Genomic DNA, 19,973 nt, shown 5'->3' with positions numbered 1-19,973 from the left:
AGAAGACCTTAAGATAGGAATGAAATGAATGAATAATTAATGGATTGTGTATATGGTATAAAATGTGAGGTTTAGCTGTTGTCAATAATTTGCTGTTGAAGTTGGTTAGTTTGAAAAAAGATTTAATATTGGTATTTGTTTGATTTTGAAATAATTTATTACTGGAAATGATTTGAATGACTGAGAGGTGTTTGATTTGATAGTTGGGACCCTTGAATGGTGGCAGAAATTTGAGTTTTAGAGGAGATACTGTCATAGTTTCAATAAGAATTGGAGTCTTGATTTGAAGTGTTATTTTAAAAAGGAAAGAGATTATTATGTGGCTTGTGTATTTGAGACTATTTGTTGACCCTCTGTCGCAAGATGTGACCGGGCACTTTAACTCCCCAGATTTCCCCATGGGCATGCATATATATATATGGAATACTATACTATTGAGCTTGGAGTTTAACTCCATGGAATACTATATTATTGAGCTTGGAGTGTGACTCCATGGAATATTATATTTGAGTTTGGAGTTTGACTCCATGGAATATTATTGAGCTTAGGGATGCGCGCACAGAGGGACTATCCAATGGTTAACTACCAGGACCTGTCGGGTTGGCTATATAACCGACAGATGAGACTCATCAGCCATAGGATAGGCATACATCATATGCATTTGTTTGTTTGCTTGAGTGTGCACTGTTTTGGTTTGCTTAACTGTTTAATTCTGCTTATCCGCTACTTGTTCTACTTGCTGTAAATGCTTCTCTATCTGTGTTTTCCTTACTTAAACTGTATATGTATGTTTTTTTGAGAAATCCCTCTTGACGAAGGTGTGAGGGGAGAGCGTTGTGCCATGAGTGATTCGGAGGATTGGAGGCGACAGAAAGTGAAGTATTAAGTTAAAGTTAGATTCAGAACTAGAATACATTAGATAACTTACCTAACTTTTAGTTTAGTTTATCTTATTTAAGAATGATTTTGAGTGTCGGAGTTCTAGGAATGCCTCTGACTTTCCTGAGACCTTTTATATTAACTATGCGGACACCTTTACCATACTGAGAACCTCCGGTTATCATCCCATACTATGTTGTTATTTTTCAGATGCAGGTCGACAAACACCTTGTTGAGCGTTTGGATATCCTCCTTTCAAGCGAAGAACTACCTTTTTGACTGTCACATCTTGATTTTGGGCTATGTATACATGTTTATAGAATCTCCACATGTACATTTTGTGTTTTGTCCCTCCTAGAGGTCGACTTGGAGATACAGGGGTTTACTTTGTGGTTTGAGTTTTATTTTGGGTTGTATATATATATAATCATATACTCTGGTCGGCCTTAGTTTCGCAGGTCGAGTATGGAGCTTGCTATCTGAGTTTTAGAACTCTGATATGTATATATGTTTTCAGTTATCTTTCGATTTTACCTGTCCGTTTTATGAATATCCATGCGAGTGTGTCACGATTTTCTGTTTATCGTTTTGTTTAGCTTGTTCTTCAAGGCTCCTAGATATGATTTCATCCAACTATATCTATGTACATATCCTTTTCTTTTAGAGGTCGTAATACCTTTCCACCTCTGCTTTACGACTTAAGCGTAAGGCTCTGTGTGGTAGGGTGTTACACCTTTTTTCTGGGTATTTTGAGTCATTAATGTTCTTTCCAAAATTAATTTTAGTTTCTTTCAAATTAAATTTCTAACATTCTTCAATCATATTATTACCCATTGAAATGTAATTTTTCTGCAAAAATTATGGAGATTAAATTAAAAAATTTTAATAACTTCTATTATACAACTCATATTTTATATATAAACTATTAAAAAATAAAATATAAACAAAAATTAAAAAATAAATTTTTAAAAATAATAATTAATTCATCATATTAAAATCAATAAATAAACAAACATATGAATATTAACTAAAAATAATAGAATAATTAAAATCATGACCTATTAGTGCACATATGAGATAATTTGAAAAATACAATAAGATGCATAATTTAAAATTTGGTAATATTAATTATAATAATTTAATTATAGACATCATATGTATGAAATTATGAATGTTATGAGTACAAAATTATGGATGTTATTAATATAAAATTATGGATGTTATGTGTATTAATTTATGGATGTTACGAGTAAATTTATTAATTGAATAAATTAATTTAAGAATTTGACATTTTTTCAAATTCAATTATGATAAAAATTAAAAATATGTGTTAACTTGATATTACTTGTGCACAGTAACTAAAAAATGATGTGTATGGATGACGGATGTAATATCTAATAAACATGAATTTAATTTTTAGATGTTAGTTATATGTAATTATGGATGTTATGTATATGAACTTATGAATGTTATGCGTATAAACTTAGTTAGTACACTTACTATACTATAATGATGCACATAAAAACACTAAAAAAAAACCAGTTTATTATCATACCTCATCAAAACTAGTGTGATTTTTTATATTCTAAAAAATTGGTTGACTGACAACAATCTCGTCGGGTGAGTCAGTCTGTTCAAATTCTTCGGCACCTTCTACCAAAAGTACCGTATTAAGGTCGAATTCAAATGCCATACTATTTGCAATGATAAATGCGACTTCTTGTAAAATTTCGTGGCTTATACACTATTGTGCTGGCAATGGTATTATTCTTGTGATTTTTGAATGAACATAATTGAATTAATGGAAAGTATATATTAAGGTAGTTTTCATGTTTCATATCTCTATTAAGTCATGATAAATGTTTTAACGGACAAGAATCAATTACAATTATTGAATGTAATTGATATTATCATTACCGTTCTTTATTATTATTATTATTATTATTATTATTATTATTATTATTATTATTATTATTATTATTGTATTCTTAAATATAAAAATCAAATTATAAAAGGAAATATTAAGTATTGATTACAAGAATGCCTAATAGTAAGGGATATGATATTATAATTAATATCATTAATAAGTGGAGTTGATAAGAATATGATAAGTGAAATGATAAGAAAATGGGATAAAAAAAAGCCAGAACCCATATCCATACATCATAGTCTTTTTAAGTAAGCTACGTAACTAAAGAATCATAAACTATTAAAAAAAATAGGGCTGCTACACATCCATATAGCCATGTAACCAAGTTAGTCCAAGACCAAATAGAATCAGGTGCATTAAATGGCGAGTGAAAACACGCACCAGAGACAAACGAAATCCCTCCTTTTTCATTTGCACTTCATTATGAAAAAATGTTACATCTTCTTCAACATGAAACCAAGACACGAAATGACTCATTCTCTTCGAATCTCTCTCAACATCACTCAAACTTCAATTACGTTCTCTGCAAAAACCACTACTGGAAAGGAATTACGAGAAGATTTCACAAGCAACAACCAGAAACGAACGAAAACTGCAACAGAGACTACCAAAGGTATAAGAAAACTACTGTTCATTTAAAATCTTGCAATGTCGCGCTTCTCCTACTTCCATCTTAGGTTTACTAGATTGATTTGCTTCGTTTAGTAGATGGAACTATTGTGAATGCATTTTTACAGTATAACTAGGCATTGGAATGAAATTTGTTGTTATTTTCATTCAATTCAGTGGATAGTGTAACTAGGGCTTTGAGATTTGTTCGGTTCGGTGGCTTTTATAATTTTGGTTTACCAAGTGAATGATGTTCGGTTCGGTGTGTTCCTTTTGTGATAACATGCAACAAATCATTTCCTAGCTGTTTCATTATTTATAATGTTTGATTCTGTGCATGAATGAGTTTCGTTAAGGCTGTCCTATATAATGCTAGTAAGAATCTTCAGTTTGGATCCCTTTGAGAAGCAAATAATGTATTGTCCAAATGTAAATTTTGTTTAGGACAATGGACTTTGATAAGCCATACTATTGTAACATTATCTCATTATATTGGATAGATTTCAGTAAGAGTTTTTAAAGAAGCCAATTTGCAAATGTCATTTTGAAAGAACACCTAATTCATGAAATTTGAAAAACTTTTCTTTTGGAAGATGTTGATTTGATTAAGATATACGTGCTTGGTCTTATCGGTGTGGATAGTTTAACTAGAGCTTTGAAATTGGTTGTTACTATCTTCAGTACCTCTTTTGCATGGAGGAATGCTATTCTTGTTGATTGAAAGTTGATCACCATTTATTAACCACATGAACGTTGTTTAGTTTGGTGGCCTTTGTGATTTTGGTTCACCTCGTGAATGTTGTTCGGTTCGGTGGCCTTTGTGATTTTGGTTCGCCAAGTGAATGTTGTTTGGTTCGGTGACCTGTGGCATTTTAATTGACTTGATTCAGATATACATGCTTGTACTTGTTGATGTATTGAGTGAAGTATTGACCAAAATTTTTCATTATAGTAAAACAGAACAAGACAATGGCAACAATGAAGGAGAAGCCGCACTATAACGTAAGCAGATTAAATATATTTATCCACTTTCATTCGAATAATATCTATTTTGTATTATAAATATATCCTCACATTCTGTTTCAAAATATGCAGAAAACTCATTAGTACAGATGCCAAACAAAGTCAATAGCAACAGTGTACAGGGATATGAGTCAAGAAAAGAAAGATCTAGTGGAAGAAATGGGATTTGGTGCCCTGGCAAATGTCCCAGAAATGAATGTCTCTAATACTCTGTTGAAAGAATTGCTTGATCGCTTTGATGAAGAAAAAGTATGCTTGAAAATTCTCCAGGAAAAAATATACATAACTCCTCAGAAAGTAGCAGCTACCCTGGGCATAACCAACGGAGGTAATACACTTTCTACTTATTGCTTATTTTCAGTTCATTGGAGTCCAGAAAATTAAACTAAGCGTTTTTGTCTTTTTGACTGATTTTTTCTATTAAAATATTGTAGGGAATCGTTTTCCTAATAAGGTTGATTACAACAACCTTAATCCAGCAGATAAGGAAATATTTGACAGCATCAAAAATATTTTCTTGGTGACTTTGACAAGGAATGTGCTGGATATGAGCGTAGAAGGGGAGGAAAACTGGAAAATATTCAAGAGGACTTTTGTTATCTTCATACAAAAGTTATTCTTGCTTCCCACAGCAGTAAGTGTGGCCTCCCCAATCCATAAGCCACCGATCTTTCATGTGGACAACATTCGAGAATGGGATTGGGTAAAGCATGTGCTCAACTTCTTGATGAAAGGAGTTGAAAATAAGAGAAAGGGGAGAAAACAGTCTGTTGATGACTGTGTTTTTGTGTTGATGTTGATATACTTCCACGAAACGAAATTCTCCCGCCCGTTCGCACTTGATGCTCCCCCAGCACCGTGGGTGGCCCATTGGACAAAGCAAATGATGCTTGAACGGATTTCTAACGATGCAACAGAACCATTGGTAAATACTCTACTAAAATTTGGTTTTAAATGCTTTTAAAATACTCTACTAATTAAATAAACTTTTGTTTTAGGTTATAATTAATTTATACGTCCTACTTGCAACTGTTAGTTTGTTCATTTGAATGTTTCTGTATTAAGAAATATTTTTCTTGAGGATTAAATAGTTGTCATGTACTATTCTATATGAATATTTTTCGGTTCGGTAGAATTGTTTCATTTAGTTCACCGGATTGTTAATGTGTTTTCTTGATAATTAAATAATTGAGTCTTTGTTTTTGTTTTAGAGACTTCTGTATAGAAAGGAAAAAAAGAAAGAAAAAACAAAGACAAGTAACTTGGACAAGAAAGAAAAAGGAAAAAAAATAAAAAAGAAAATTGTCGAGATGGATTCTTCTTCGAGAGAAGAAAGATTTTCCGAATCTGAATCCGAAAGCCAATAAGTTTAATTTTCATATTGATTTCATTTAACTTGTATTTGTTTAAATTTGTTCTTATGCGCTTGTTCTTATGTATTGCAGAAAAGAAGAAATAAAAAAAATCGATTTAATTAATCTAATTCAAAAATATCACTTTTTTATTACCTAATTTCAAATAACATATTTTAGAAAATCTATTTTATTTTTAATTTACTGATAATGTTTTTTTATAAATTTAATTCACTGAAGCCAACTTGAGTTAAACAAAAGGAATAAAAGAATATTAAAAATACATGCAAATGAATACTATAATTAGGCAATAAATTAAAAAAAATATATTAAGACGGTTATACTTTCGGTTAATTAATTAGTTAGTTATTTATTGTGAATATGGCTGAACACTGCTCTTTACTCTATTGACATCAACAGTGGATAGTAGAATACACATTCATCATTCTCTTTCGTTACATAATACGTCTCCTTCTCTTCTCTCGCTACCGCTGTTTTCGTTCTTTACCATCGATCAGCAGGTACAATACTCCTTTAATCATTTACGTTTGAGATATACTTCCTAGCTTCTTAAAGATTTTTTTTCTGCATGCTGATTTGTTTTGTTATGGTGATTAATTCTGACTGGCACTTTGTATTTAGTTCGTGTTACTTTAATTTCTATGCTTAGGCCTTGAACTTTTTCATTTTGTTTTAGGGTTCAATTACATTGTAGTTTCTACTTGTAATACTGGTTTAATTTTCTGTCTAATATTCCTTTATTTGAGATTTTACAAAGAAGAATAATATAGGTTTATCTTGTTCTTTAAAGAAGATTAAAAAGGTAATTATAGCTTAATAATTCATTATTATTGTTTGCAGCGCAGAAAACAGAAATGGATGAGGATCCAAATAAGAAGGATAAGGGTAAGAGGCTAGCATCTGAAGCAGAACCAAGTCCAGAAAAGGATCCAAAGAAGCCACGGCCATTGATGGAATCATCATCAATAGCTGATAACTTTCAGCAGGTGAATGAAGCCGAAGCCGCCGCCGAAAGCTTTGCTGAAACGACCATAACATATGTGGTGATGGATGATCCTGAGGAGCCAGAAGTCGAATCCCATGAGCGGTTCCAAACACGCGGTGAGATTATGCATAATTTTACTGTTGGATGCCAAAATATCATAGAGGAAGCCAAAAGGTTCAATGCAAAATGTAAGCAACTACATCCTGCTGTATGATAATTAAATTGTATGTTTTAATTTCCATTACTGTAATAATAATTTCTTGAATGTTTAATTGTTCTTTTCAATGGCAGGATCTTCTTCAAGTAAGAAGCAGGGTGATGATGATAAGGATAATAAGGACAATAAGGGAAACGATAAATAGATGAAAGGAAAATATATTCGTGTATCTGTTATATACTATATGATCCAAGGGCGAGCATATTTTTCATTGCTATCTGGATTCCCCAAATCATTATAAACATCATAATCATAGATCCTATCATATTCTTTGCGCTCTCCTTTTCCATCTCCTCTTAAATTCTTCAATTCATCTTCCCTGTACTTTACAAGTGGTGCTGGCGTGTCACTTGGAAGATACGTCTGCATGGATGTATATTATGTTTCATTAATTACTTTAATTATTTGTTAATTAATAATTAGTTGAATTTAATTACCTTGTTGGAAAAGAAAATGCGATCGATTAATGTTAGAAAATTAAATCAAGAGGTATGCAAGTAACAAAAGTTTAGAAAAGTCAAAGATAAAATTCAATTTGAATTCAAAGTGGTTACAAGTTCATGGTTCATGACTAAGATTCTACAAACTTCATGTGCTATCTATCAACTTGCATGGATTAGAATTTTCACGAAACATGATTAAAGAGTTGAATACAATAATCATCAATTGGCTAGATATTACTAGAAGCTAACATATTGGAAGCTTGAAGAGTTTTGAAGAACATTCAAGAGAATAGCACAATTATAACATTCTACAACATTGAAGAAATTCAAAATCAAATTGAATTGAAATTAGAAGATTATGAAAACTACATGAATACAAGTTGAAAGATAATTCATGAAACCAACTCATGAAATGGTGGTCATTACAAAATTGATTAGTGATTTATAAATTATTATTTTAGTAGGAAGCATTGCCTATATAAAGGTACATATGCCTTGTGTATTGTATGTTCCATGTAATGAAAAAAATATATGATTATGTGAAGTCCTTCTTTGTTCTATTATTTCATATGAGTGTTGGTGAGTTTGAGAGATTGAAAATATGATAGTGTAACTTAAGAAAGTGAGTGATCTTGGGGCCAATTGAAGTGTGGGTATTATACTAATATTTGGTATCAGATCCTGGTTAATCTTATCCATCGCCTGGTGTTTGAGAGTTCTCACATATTTATTTATTCATAAAGTCGGTATGGCAAACACTTTCAATATTGTGTGGTCCGGTCCTAAGTTAAATGGGAAACTTGATTATAGTTATTGGAAGACTTTGATGTCTACCCATTTGAAGGCCCAGAACCTATGGAATTTCATTAAACCGAGTTTGCAAGAAGGAGCAGATGCTGCCCAACAAAGGAGAGATCAATTGGCGCTATTTCAAATTCATCAAGGAGTAGATTATACGGTGTTTAGCAAAATAGCAAATGCCAAAAGTGCAAAGGAAGCATGGAACACGTTGAAGCTGTCATACAAAGGCGTAGATAAAGCTCAGAAAGCAAAGCTACAGTCTTTAAGAAGAGAATATGAAAGGTACGAGATGTCAAGCTCAGAAACTGTTGAGTAATATTTTACTCGTGTTACAGATCTTATCAATAAGATGAGAATCTATGGAGAAGATATGCCCGATAGCAAAGTAGTGGAGAAAATTCTTCGCACCATACCAATAAAGTATGACCATGTGGTGACTACGATACTAGAGTCACACAATATGGATACCATGACGATTGCAGAGTTGCAAGGAACCATGGAAAGCCATATCAGTAGAATACTGGAGAAATCAGAAAAATCAACCGAGGAAGCCCTAAAAAGCCGAGTGAATTTTAACAATATTGCATAATCAAGCCGTACACAAGAAAGACAATGTCGTGGTTTCAATTTTCAAAGTAGAGGCAGAGGAAGTTTCAGAGGTAGAGGTCGTGGCAATTACAACCAAGGAAGTTATAACAATTTTACACCACCTAATCAAGGAAGAGGTGGAACGAATTTCAGGCCTGTCAACCGAGGAAGAGGTCGAGGTAATTTTTATCAAGAAAGAACTAATTTCAACTGTTTTCATTGTGGAAAGTATGGACACAAAGTAGCAGATTACAGATTCAAAGTGATGAATAATAATCAAGCACACGTTATAGAAAATCAGCATCAAAATACCGATGACAATCCGGGTACTCAGACTTTATTTTTTATAAGTAATTCATGTGCTGAAGATGAAAATATATGGTACTTGGATAATGCTTGCAGTAATTATATGTCTGGTAGAAAGGAGTTATTTTCTTCATTAGATGATTCAGTTAAACTATTATTGAAGTTTGGTAATAGTACAAAGATCCCTATTGAAGGAAAAGGGTACATACCAATTAGATTGAAAGATAGTTCTCTGAGTTATATTTCTGATGTTTTCTATGCTCCTGAACTTGATTACAATTTACTAAGTATGGGGCTATTATCTAAGAAGGGATATAAGATGATAACTTATTGTGGATATTGCACTGTATTTGACAACAATGAAAGGTTCATTGATAAAGCAAAGATGACTTCAAACAGAATGTTTCCGTTAAAAATTTGACATGTTAATCCCTCTTGCATGAGTTCTATGATACTTGATGATAACTGGTTGTGGCATATGCGGTTTGGGCACTTTCATTTTTCTAGCCTAAACTACCTGTCAAGAAAAGGACTTGTTTCTGGTCTACCACGGATTCATATTCCCAATTGTGTTTGTGAGATTTGTCAACTAGGAAAGAAGCACAGAGATTCATTCCCTACAGGAAAGTCTTGGAGAGCTAGAAGATTACTTGAAATTGTGCATTCAGATCTCTGTTCTGTAGAAGTTCCAAGTAATGGTGGTAGCAGGTACTTTATCACTTTTATTGATGATTTTAGTAGATATATATGGGTATACTTTCTGAAGCAAAAATCAGAAGAATGTGATGTCTTTAAGACATTCAAGGCGTTTGTCAAAAAATAAAGTGGCTGTAAAATCAAAATTCTCAGAACAGACAGAGGAACAGAATATCTTGCATATTCAGAATACTTTAAGCAACACGGAATTCAACACCAACTAACAACTAGATACACTCTTCAACAAAATGGAGTTGCTGAAAGAAAGAATAGAACTATCATGGATATGGTCAGATGCATGCTCAAGTTAAAACAAATGCCTAAAGAGTTTTGGGCAGAAGCAATCGCAACAGCAGTTCATATTTTAAACAGGTGTCCAACAAAAAGTGTTCGTGATAAAACACCAGAGGAAGTTTGGAGTGGAAAGCGGCCTTCCATCCATCATTTCAGAGTCTTTGGGTGTATCGCTTATGCCCATATCCCAGATCAATTAAGGAAGAAGTTAGATGACAAATGTGAGAAGTGTATCTTTATTGGCTATAGCACAGACTCAAAAGCATACAAGTTATACAATCCAGAAATAAAGAAAATAATCATCAGCAGAGACGTGACGTTTGACGAGAAAGACATGTGGGACTGGAACACAAAGACAGAAAAGCAGCTGACTATAATTCCAAATAAATGTAATGAAGTAGAAGAAAGACAACCTGACACAACTGAACAACCAGAATCATCTAGAAGACCTCAAAGAGTGCGAAGACTACCTGCTAGATTAGCAGATTATGAAGTTGGCAATGACAACGATCCGTCCGATGAAGAAATCATAAATTTTGCTCTATTTTTAGATTGTGAGCCGTTGAACTTTAAAGAAGCCTTTAAAGACAACAATTGGAAGAAAGCAATGGATGAGGAGATTCATGCCATTGAGAAGAATGACACATGGGAGCTGACATATTTACCAGCAGATAAGAAGCCGATTGGAGTAAAGTGGTTTACAGGACTAAGTACAAACCCAGTGGTGAAGTTGATCGTTTCAAAGCAAGATTAGTTGCAAAAGGATACAAATAAAAGCCAGGTATATATCGACTACTTTGAAGTATTTGCTCCTGTTGCTAGATTAGATACTATTCGTATGATTATTTCACTCTCGGCTTAAAATAAGTGGAAGATACATCAAATGGATGTTAAGTCTGCATTACTAAATGGCACTTTAGAAGAAGAAGTGTATGTTGAGCAACCTGCAGGATATAAAGTTCTTGGAAAAGAAGATAAAGTTTACAAGTTGAAGAAAGCTTTGTATGGGTTAAAGCAAGCACCAAGAGCGTGGTACAAGAAGATTGATTCTTATTTCATTGAGAATGGTTTCAGAAGATGTCCATTTGAGCATACTCTTTATATCAAGTTCGTTAAACCTGGAAATATCTTGATCGTGTGTCTTTATGTTGATGGTTTAATCTTTACTAGCAACAATTTGAAGATAACTGCAGAATTTAGGGAGGCTATGATAAAGCACTTTGAAATGACAGATATGGGATTGATGTCTTAATTTCTTAGCATTGAAGTGGTTCAAAGAGATGATGGAATTTTCATTTCTCAGAAGAAATATGCAAATAATATTTTGAAGAAATTTCAAATGGAGCACTCAAAACCAGTTTCTACTCCAGTCGAAGAGAAGTTCAAATTGCTGAGAGAAGATAAAAGAGGAGCAGTAAATCCCACATACTACAAAAGCTTGATTGGAAGTCTAAGGTACTTGACTGCGACTAGACCAGATATTGTGTTTGGAGTTGGTTTACTTAGCAGATTCATGGAGAAACCTTGTACCAACCATTTGCAAGCGGCAAAAAGAATTCTTCGATATATCAAAGGTACTTTAAATGATGGTATTTATTATGAAAATACTATTGAAGTGAATCTTGTCGGTTACACTGATAGTGATTGGGCTGGAGATATAGAAACAAGAAAAAGTACTTCAGGGTTCATATTTCATCTTGGTTCTGGTGCAATTTCTTGGTCTTCAAAGAAACAACCAGTAGTTGTTCTCTTTACAGCAGAAGCAGAATATATAGCAGCAGCAAGTTGTGCAACACAAGCAGTTTGGCTAAGAAGAATTCTTGAGGAATTGAACGAGAAACAAAGTACTCCAACAACAATATTTTGTGATAACAAGTCAGCTATTGCACTTTGCAAAAATCCAGTATTTCATGGAAGATCGAAGCATATTGATATTCGGGTTCACAAAATCAGAGAGTTAGTGAACGAAAAAGAAGTTGTGGTCGAGTACTGTGCAACTGAAGAACAAGTTGCAGATATATTTACAAAGCCATTGAAAACTGAGTTATTTTACAAATTAAAAAAGATGCTTGGAATGATAAACTCTACAGCTTGATTTAAGGGAGGCAATGTTAGAAAATTAAATCAAGAGGTATGCAAGTAACAAAAGTTTAGAAAAGTCAAAGGCAAAATTCAATTTGAATTCAAAGTGGTTACAAGTTCATGGTTCATCACTAAGATTCTACAAACTTCTTGTGTTATCTATCAACTTGCATGGATTAAAATTTTCATGAAACATGATTAAAGAATTGAAGAAGTAAAGTTTGAGTTGAATACAATAATCATCAATTGGCTAGATATTGCTAGAAGCTAACATATTGGAAGCTTGAAGAGTTTTGAAGAACATTCAAGAGAATAGCACAACTACAACATTCTACAACATTAAAGAAATTCAAAATCAAATTGAATTGAAATTAAAAGATTATGAAAACTACATGAATACAAGTTGAAAGATGATTCATGAAGCTAACTCATAAAATGGTGGTCATTATAAAATTGATTAGTGATTTATAAACTATTATTTTAGTAGGAAGCATTACCTATATAAAAGCACATATACCTTGTGTATTGTAGGTTCCATGTAATGAAAAACTATATGATTATGTGAAGTCCTTCTTTGTTCTATTATTTTATATGAGCGTTGGTGAGTTTGAGAAATTGAAAATATGATAGTATTACTTAAGAAAGTAAGTGATCTTGGAACCAATTGAAGTGTGGATATTATACTAACAGTTTTGTAGTTTTTAGCATTATAAATCCAGGAGTTGCAAACAAAGTGGATTTTGAGATTTGCATGGTTTGGAATGTCTTCCAGAGTCAAAGCGAGGAGGAAGATCGAACTCAGTTTGCATGAAATTCTTGATGTAAAATCCTCCTGGAATTCCCATCTCACCATCATCCCATTCAAAATGAATGGTGAATGCGGATTGCCCTGCTCCCAATGTTGGCAAGGAAGATATTATGCCTTCCAAAAACGTGTTCTTTCCAACTTTGCCCTTCCCATTCCCTACAATAATAAAACAAAAATAATCAGAATAACTATTTTTTTTCTAAAATTCCAGCTGACAAAAAAAAAAGGTTATATTTCTTATACTTTTCTTCACGCAATAATTTATGATGATACTTTTAATATATCTTTTTACATAATAGTATTTTTTAAATTTTTATAAAGTTTGGTAGAAATTCAGGTACCATTCATTTTATATAAAATTGATAAATAAAAATAGTTAAATAAATTAATAAATTTGACTAAATTATCATTTAATAATAAAATTAATTGTACCTACCTGAGTTTTCAATACAAAATTTATATAAACTTTTATTTTTCTTTTGATCTCTTTTAAAATAAAAGAGGTATGACCTCTAAACCTTTGAGTAAAATAACATACCTCTATGAAAAGCTTATGCTAAATCTAAAAGAATCGACTATGTTAAGTGCGTATAGAATTAATTATTCGTATAAAATATATATTAAAATTAATACTGATTAAAAACAACAAATACTCTTAAATATTTGGTACAGAACCAAATTCCAAATGATATATATCACGCATTTTTAACAAATTGAATATTGGACCAATATATTTGGGCTGGGTCATAGAAGTGTAATTGGGGCAGAAAAAATAACAAAAAAAAGGGGAATTTCAAAAAGCAAAAGATGCTGATAGACGGTTACAGTTTCGATTAGTTATTGTTGAGTATAGCGCGCGTCTCTTGAGATTCAATCACTCACTTCCTCATACTCATTGTGTGTATATATAGTACTCAAAGACAATATTTCCTTCCTTCATCATTTTCGCGCTCTTTCTTTCAGTAACTTCCTCTTCAATCCTCTGTTATAGGTATGATAATACTTCCTTTTATCATTATATTTTATGCTAAGTTTTACTTGATTTTGTTTACTTGATTTTGTTTATTGTATGTGCTTATAGCTAGTTCTACTCATAGATACTGGAAATTCAAGAATCATCGCTGCGTACTATCCAAATTAGGGTTCTATTCATGATTCCATCTGCTATAATGCAATAATTAAACATGATGAGTTTCCTTTTGTTTTGATTCCTGTGTTTGAATAAAATTTATCCGGAGGCAAAGGGAAGGCACATGAATGTTTTTACTTAGTTCTTGTTTATTTCTTTAATTATATAATCTCTGCTGGTATTGTTCCATTAATTGATTTGGTTAGTGTTACTTGTTCTCACGTGATTTTTTCCGTAGAAGTATTATTATCATGCTTGACATACATGTAACGGAAATTTTTTGCCGCATTAACAATATGTATAGTATATACTGTATACTTTACTTTTTTAGCCTGCGTAACTTTAGAAGCTTGTTTTTCTTGATTATTCCATGTGAATTTCACTACTCTAATCTTTTACATCCCCTAGTTAGGTACAACATTGTTGTAACTTGCAACACAAGGATGGATCCAAATAAGAAACCAGAGGAAGCAGCAGCAACTTCAGAAATGGATAAGGGTAAGAGGCCAGCATCATCATCAGAAGAAGAATCATCAGAAGAAGAACCAACACCAAGACACAGTGATCTGGTGACGGATGCTGCGGAAACCGCGGCCAGATTAATTGTTGAAGCAGAGTTCAAAGAAAAGGTGGCCGAACTAGCAGCCATGCGTATGCACATAGCACGAAATCTTGCTGAAGAATCCCAAATACGCTTAAAAGTTCTCACAGAGTTGCGGGATAAAAGTTAGTTTCTCGAATAATTAACCAACTACTCGTTAATAAAAAAACAAAGTTTAATTTCCATAACCATAACACTTTTTCGAATAGTAATTAACCATTAATTGTTTTCGTCCTCTTTATCATGTTGCAGCTTTGCGTGGGGAAAAAGTCAAACTCAACTGGCTTCCTTTGAAGGATGATCAGGACGGCGACGATAAAGATAAAGATAAATAGATTTGTTTGTACTAATAAGGCTTCTACATACCTGATGAATTTTCTACAATTTTAATACAGTACTTGGTCTACGCAATTTTTCACGAAATATCTCTCAGAAGCCTGAAGGAAAATAACGTGTCACTGAATTACAGTGTTTACCTGTATCTGCTAGCTATGATGATCATGAGATGAACACGATACATAGTAGTTAAGAATAAATAGTTCCATATGCATATTGGATTTCAACATTTCGAGTGTAAATGAAACTTGATGGATGGAATAATGTTGTAATTGTACTCTTTTATAGTTTTAGTTGATAAAATCTACTACATATAGAAGTTTGGATAGTTAAAATACATACCCGAAAAGTTGAATAAAGTTTATGGACTTCATTAGTAAAAATTAAACATGAATGGCCAATGGTGCAAGTATTCAAAGTTGAGGAAAAAAATTGATTCTGTCACTCAGATAATCCGTCCACACCAAAATAAAAAGATGTAAAAAATAAAACGAAATACAAAGAGTAATTATTTCAAGCTCTAGTAATTTTATCCTCAAACTTATTTCGGCAATCTAACTAAAATAACAGTTGAAGCTTCTGATCACTGGTGCGGAATTTATAACCTACACTTACTAACCGGCAAGTGCACCGGCAAGTGTATTGGGTCGTATCAAGTAATACCTTACGTGAGTAAGGGTCGATCCCACGAGGATTGATGGATTAAGCAACAATGATTGATTGATTGGCTTAGTTAGGCAAGCAGAAATTGGTTTTGAGATGTTCAAAAGGTTTAAGTTGAAAATATCATAAGGTAGGTACGCAAGTAATTAAGTTAAAAATAAAATATGAAAAAACAGTTAAGGCTTCAGAGTTATCTATTTTTCTGGATTAACTTTTCTTACTAACTATTTTAATTATGTAGGATTTAATTTATGGCAAACTATATGTGACTAGACCCTAATTCCTTAGACCTTCCTAGTCTCCTCTAAAATTCATTAACGGCCAATTCCTTGGTCAATTAATTCCAATTAAAGGGTACATGATTAAATTCCAGTTTGCATGCCACAAAAACTCTAATTATCCAAAGAATAAAAGGATTATATGTCACGTATCCCGTTAAATCCAAATAATTAGAATTTAGGAGAATATGTTTTCAAACTGTTGTTCAAGTATAGAGCTTTTTCAAGTTATACAAGAACTCAAGTAGAAAGAGGGTCATACTTCCGTTGCACCCAAATTCATAAGATAAAGAACAAAAATAATTCTTAGATATAAATCCAAAATATAAATTAAAATAGAAAAAGTAATAAAATCAATCCATACAAATAGACAAAGCTCCTAACCTTAATAGTGGAGGATTAGTTGCTCATCGAATGTAGAATGTAAATTTGTATAGAATTCCTTAATGGAATTCCTCTCATGTAATGTAATATCCCTGATAGAAGAGAAGTCTCTCCTTTTTATAACTAATCCTAATTATTTAAAATCTAATTATCTAAAAATAAAAATAATATCTTTTCCTAAAAGATAAGATTTGAATTTAAATTCGAATTAATTAACAGATTTTCAATTGATGGGTGGAGACCACTTGCTTTGTCCATTCTGCAGCTTCTAATCTGTGTTTTCTGGGCTAGAAAGTGTGTCAAAACAACCCACAAATCACCCCAGCATTTTCTGTATTATTGCAGATCATGTATGTGACGCGTCAACGTCGTCCACGCGTTCGTGTCATTTGTGCATATTCCAGTCCACGCGTTCGCATCAAGCACGCGATCGTGTCATTGCGATTTCTCCATTCCGCGCGGTTGCGTGAGCCATGCGTCCGCGTCAGTTTTTGCTGGTCATCTCTTTGGTTTCTTCTTTTTTTCTGCAGAAATTTCATCAAATCCCTCCGAATGCTACCTAAAATAAATAAAATTGTACAAAACTCAAAATAGCATCCATAGTGGCTAAAATATAATTAATTCTAAATTAAACTCAACAATTTAGATGCAAATTCACTAAGAAAAGATAGATAAGATGTTCACGCATCAATCACCTGCTCCAGACTTGAGCTAATCGAAAAGTACGTTATTCATTTGAAATGTCCTGGTCCTACCCCCGCCCATGTTGATTTGAATGCATGTATAATAAATTGCAGTGAAACCTTTTAATGTCCTCCCTATTTTTAAGCCTTAAACTACTTTTCTGTGATAAGTTGCTAATTAAAATAAGTTATTATTATTGAAATTTGTCCAAGGTAAAATCATAAGGCATTTAACTTTGTTCCCCTGTATTTTGTTCTGGTGAATAATTCTGACCTGCACTTTGTGCATTTAACTTGAACCTTTTATTTTCTTTTAGGGTTCAATTAGATTATAGCTTAGCTTCTATTATGCTATGTGTTGATCTTTTTCTTTCTTGTTATACTGGTTTAATTTGTTGCTTAATATTCTCTTATTTGAGGTTTTACAAAGAAAAATAATAGGTTGATAAACTACCTTATATATGACATTGCAGGTTCTGGAGTTTCTTTAAAAAAGTTGAGTATAGGGTTTAGCTTGTTCTTTAAGGAAGCTTTTGAAAGGGTAAAGTATAAGTACTGTTAATATGATTAATTCTTGCTGATGCTTTGGCTCAATATGCAGTATCTAATTGCATACCGCAATTGGAATGGAATAAATTTTAAAAAGATTTAACAGTGTTGTTGCAACGGGACGTACGTCCCTAGTCTTTAATGGGTTTTCTTTTTTTTTTTTTCTTTATCGTTTGACATTAAAAAAAATTATATATCATTTCCTTTATTTATAGCTAGAATTGCTCGATCTACTCTTTTAGAAGCATGTTTTCTTAATTAGTCATTATTATTTGTTAGTTGTACTTTTCCTTCTTCATTCAGGACAACATAGGTTTAGTTTAGTAATCAATTTATTGTTATCCATTCTTATGTTGATTATTATAAAATTACTTAACAGATAGCTATATAACATTATTTTTCATATTCAATTTACAGGCTGCTATACATCCATATAACCATGTAACCAAGTTGGCCCAAGCCCAAATAGAATTAGGCGCATTAAATGGCGCGTGAAAACATGCGCCAGAGACAAATGAAACCCCTCCTTTTTCATTCACGCTTCATTATGAAAAAGCGTTACATCTTCTTTAACACGAAACTAATACACGAAATGATTCATTCTTTTCGAATCTCTCTCAACATCACTCAAACTTCAATCACGTTCTCTGCGAAAATCACTACTGAAAAAGAATCGAGAGAAGATTTCGCAAGCAACAACTAGAAACAAACGAAAACTGCAACAGAGACTACTAAAGGTATGAGAAAACTACTGTTCATTTAAAATCTTGCAATGTCGCGCTTCTCCTACTTCCATTTTAGGTTTACTAGATTGATTTGCTTCATTTAGTAGATGGAACTATTGTGAATGCATTTTTATAGTATAACTAGGCCTTGGAATGAAATTTGTTGTTATTTTCATTCAATTCAGTGGATAGTATAACTAGGGCTTTGAGATTTGTTCGGTTCGGTAACTTTTGTAACTTTGGTTTACCAAGTGAATGATGTTCGGTTCGGTGGGTTCCTTTTGTGATAGCATACATCAAATCATTTCCTAGTTGTTTCATTATTTATAATGTTTGATTTTGTGCATGAATGAGTTTCGTTAAGGCTGTCCTATATAATGCTAGTAAGAATCTTCAGTTTGGATCCCTTTGAGAAGCAAATAGTGTATTGTCCAAATGTAAATTTTGTTTAGGACAATTGACATTAGAGACAACTCTTTCACTTTGATAAGCCATACTACTGTAAAATTGTCTCATTATATTGGATAGATTTTAGTAAGAGTTTTTAAAGAAGCCAATTTGCAAATGTCATTTTGAAAGAACACCTAATTCATGAAATTTGAAAAACTTTTCTTTTGGAAGATGTTGATTTGATTAAGATATACGTGCTTGTTCTTATCGGCGTGGATAGTTTAACTAGAGCTTTGAAATTGGTAGTTACTATCTTCAGTACTTCTTTTGCATGGAGGAATACTATTCTTGTTGATTGAAAGTTGATCACCATTTATTAACCACATGAACATTGTTCGGTTCGGTGACCTTTGTGATTTTGGTTCACCAAGTGAATGTTGTTCGGTTCGGTGGCCTGTGACATTTTAATTGACTTGATTCAGATATACATGCTTGTAAGACAATGGCAACAATGAAGGAGAAGCTGCACTATAACGTAAGCAGATTAAATATATTTATCCGCTTTCATTCGAATAATATCTATTTTGTATTATAAATATATCCTCACATTCTGTTTTAAAACTTACAGAAAACTCATTATTGCAGATGCCAAACAAAGTCAATAGCAACAGTGTACAGGAATATGAATCAAGAAAAGAAAGATATAGTGGAAGAAATGGGATTTGGTGCCCTGGAAAATGTCCCAGAAATGAATGTCTTTAATACCCTGTTGAAAGAATTGCTTGATTGCTTTGATGAAGAGAAATGATGCTTGAAAACTCTCCAGAGAAAAATATACATAACTCCTCAGAAAGTAGCAGCAGCCCTGGGCATAACCAATGAAGGTAATACACTTTCTACTTATTGCTTATTTTCGGTTCATTGGTGTCCAGAAAATTAAACTGAGCATTTTTTACTTATTTTTTCTATTAAAATATTGTAGGAATCATTTTTCTGATAAGGTTGATTACAACAACCTTAATCTAGCAGACAAGGAATGTCCTGGATATGAGCGTAGAAAGGGAGGAAAACTGAAAAAAAATACAAGAGGACTTTTGTTGTCTTCATACAAAAGTTCTTCTTGCTCCACACAACAGTAAGTGTGGCCTCCCCAATCCATAAGCCACCTATGTTTCATGTAGACAATATTCGGGAATGGGAT

At 32.6% G+C, this 19,973-nt stretch overlaps 1 pseudogene; it reads right to left on the bottom strand.

The window, feature by feature from the left end:
* Positions 1–7,196: 7,196 nt before the first annotated feature.
* LOC127747565 (seed linoleate 9S-lipoxygenase-3-like) lies at positions 7,197–14,452 on the bottom strand (annotated as a pseudogene).
* Between the last annotated feature and the right edge of the window lie 5,521 nt (positions 14,453–19,973).

The sequence above is a fragment of the Arachis duranensis genome, chromosome 5 (genome assembly GCF_000817695.3).
Source record: "Arachis duranensis cultivar V14167 chromosome 5, aradu.V14167.gnm2.J7QH, whole genome shotgun sequence".
Classification (NCBI taxonomy): Eukaryota; Viridiplantae; Streptophyta; class Magnoliopsida; order Fabales; family Fabaceae; genus Arachis; species Arachis duranensis.
The sequence above is the reverse complement of the archived record's forward strand: the minus strand, read 5'-3'. Positions and strand labels throughout refer to the sequence as shown.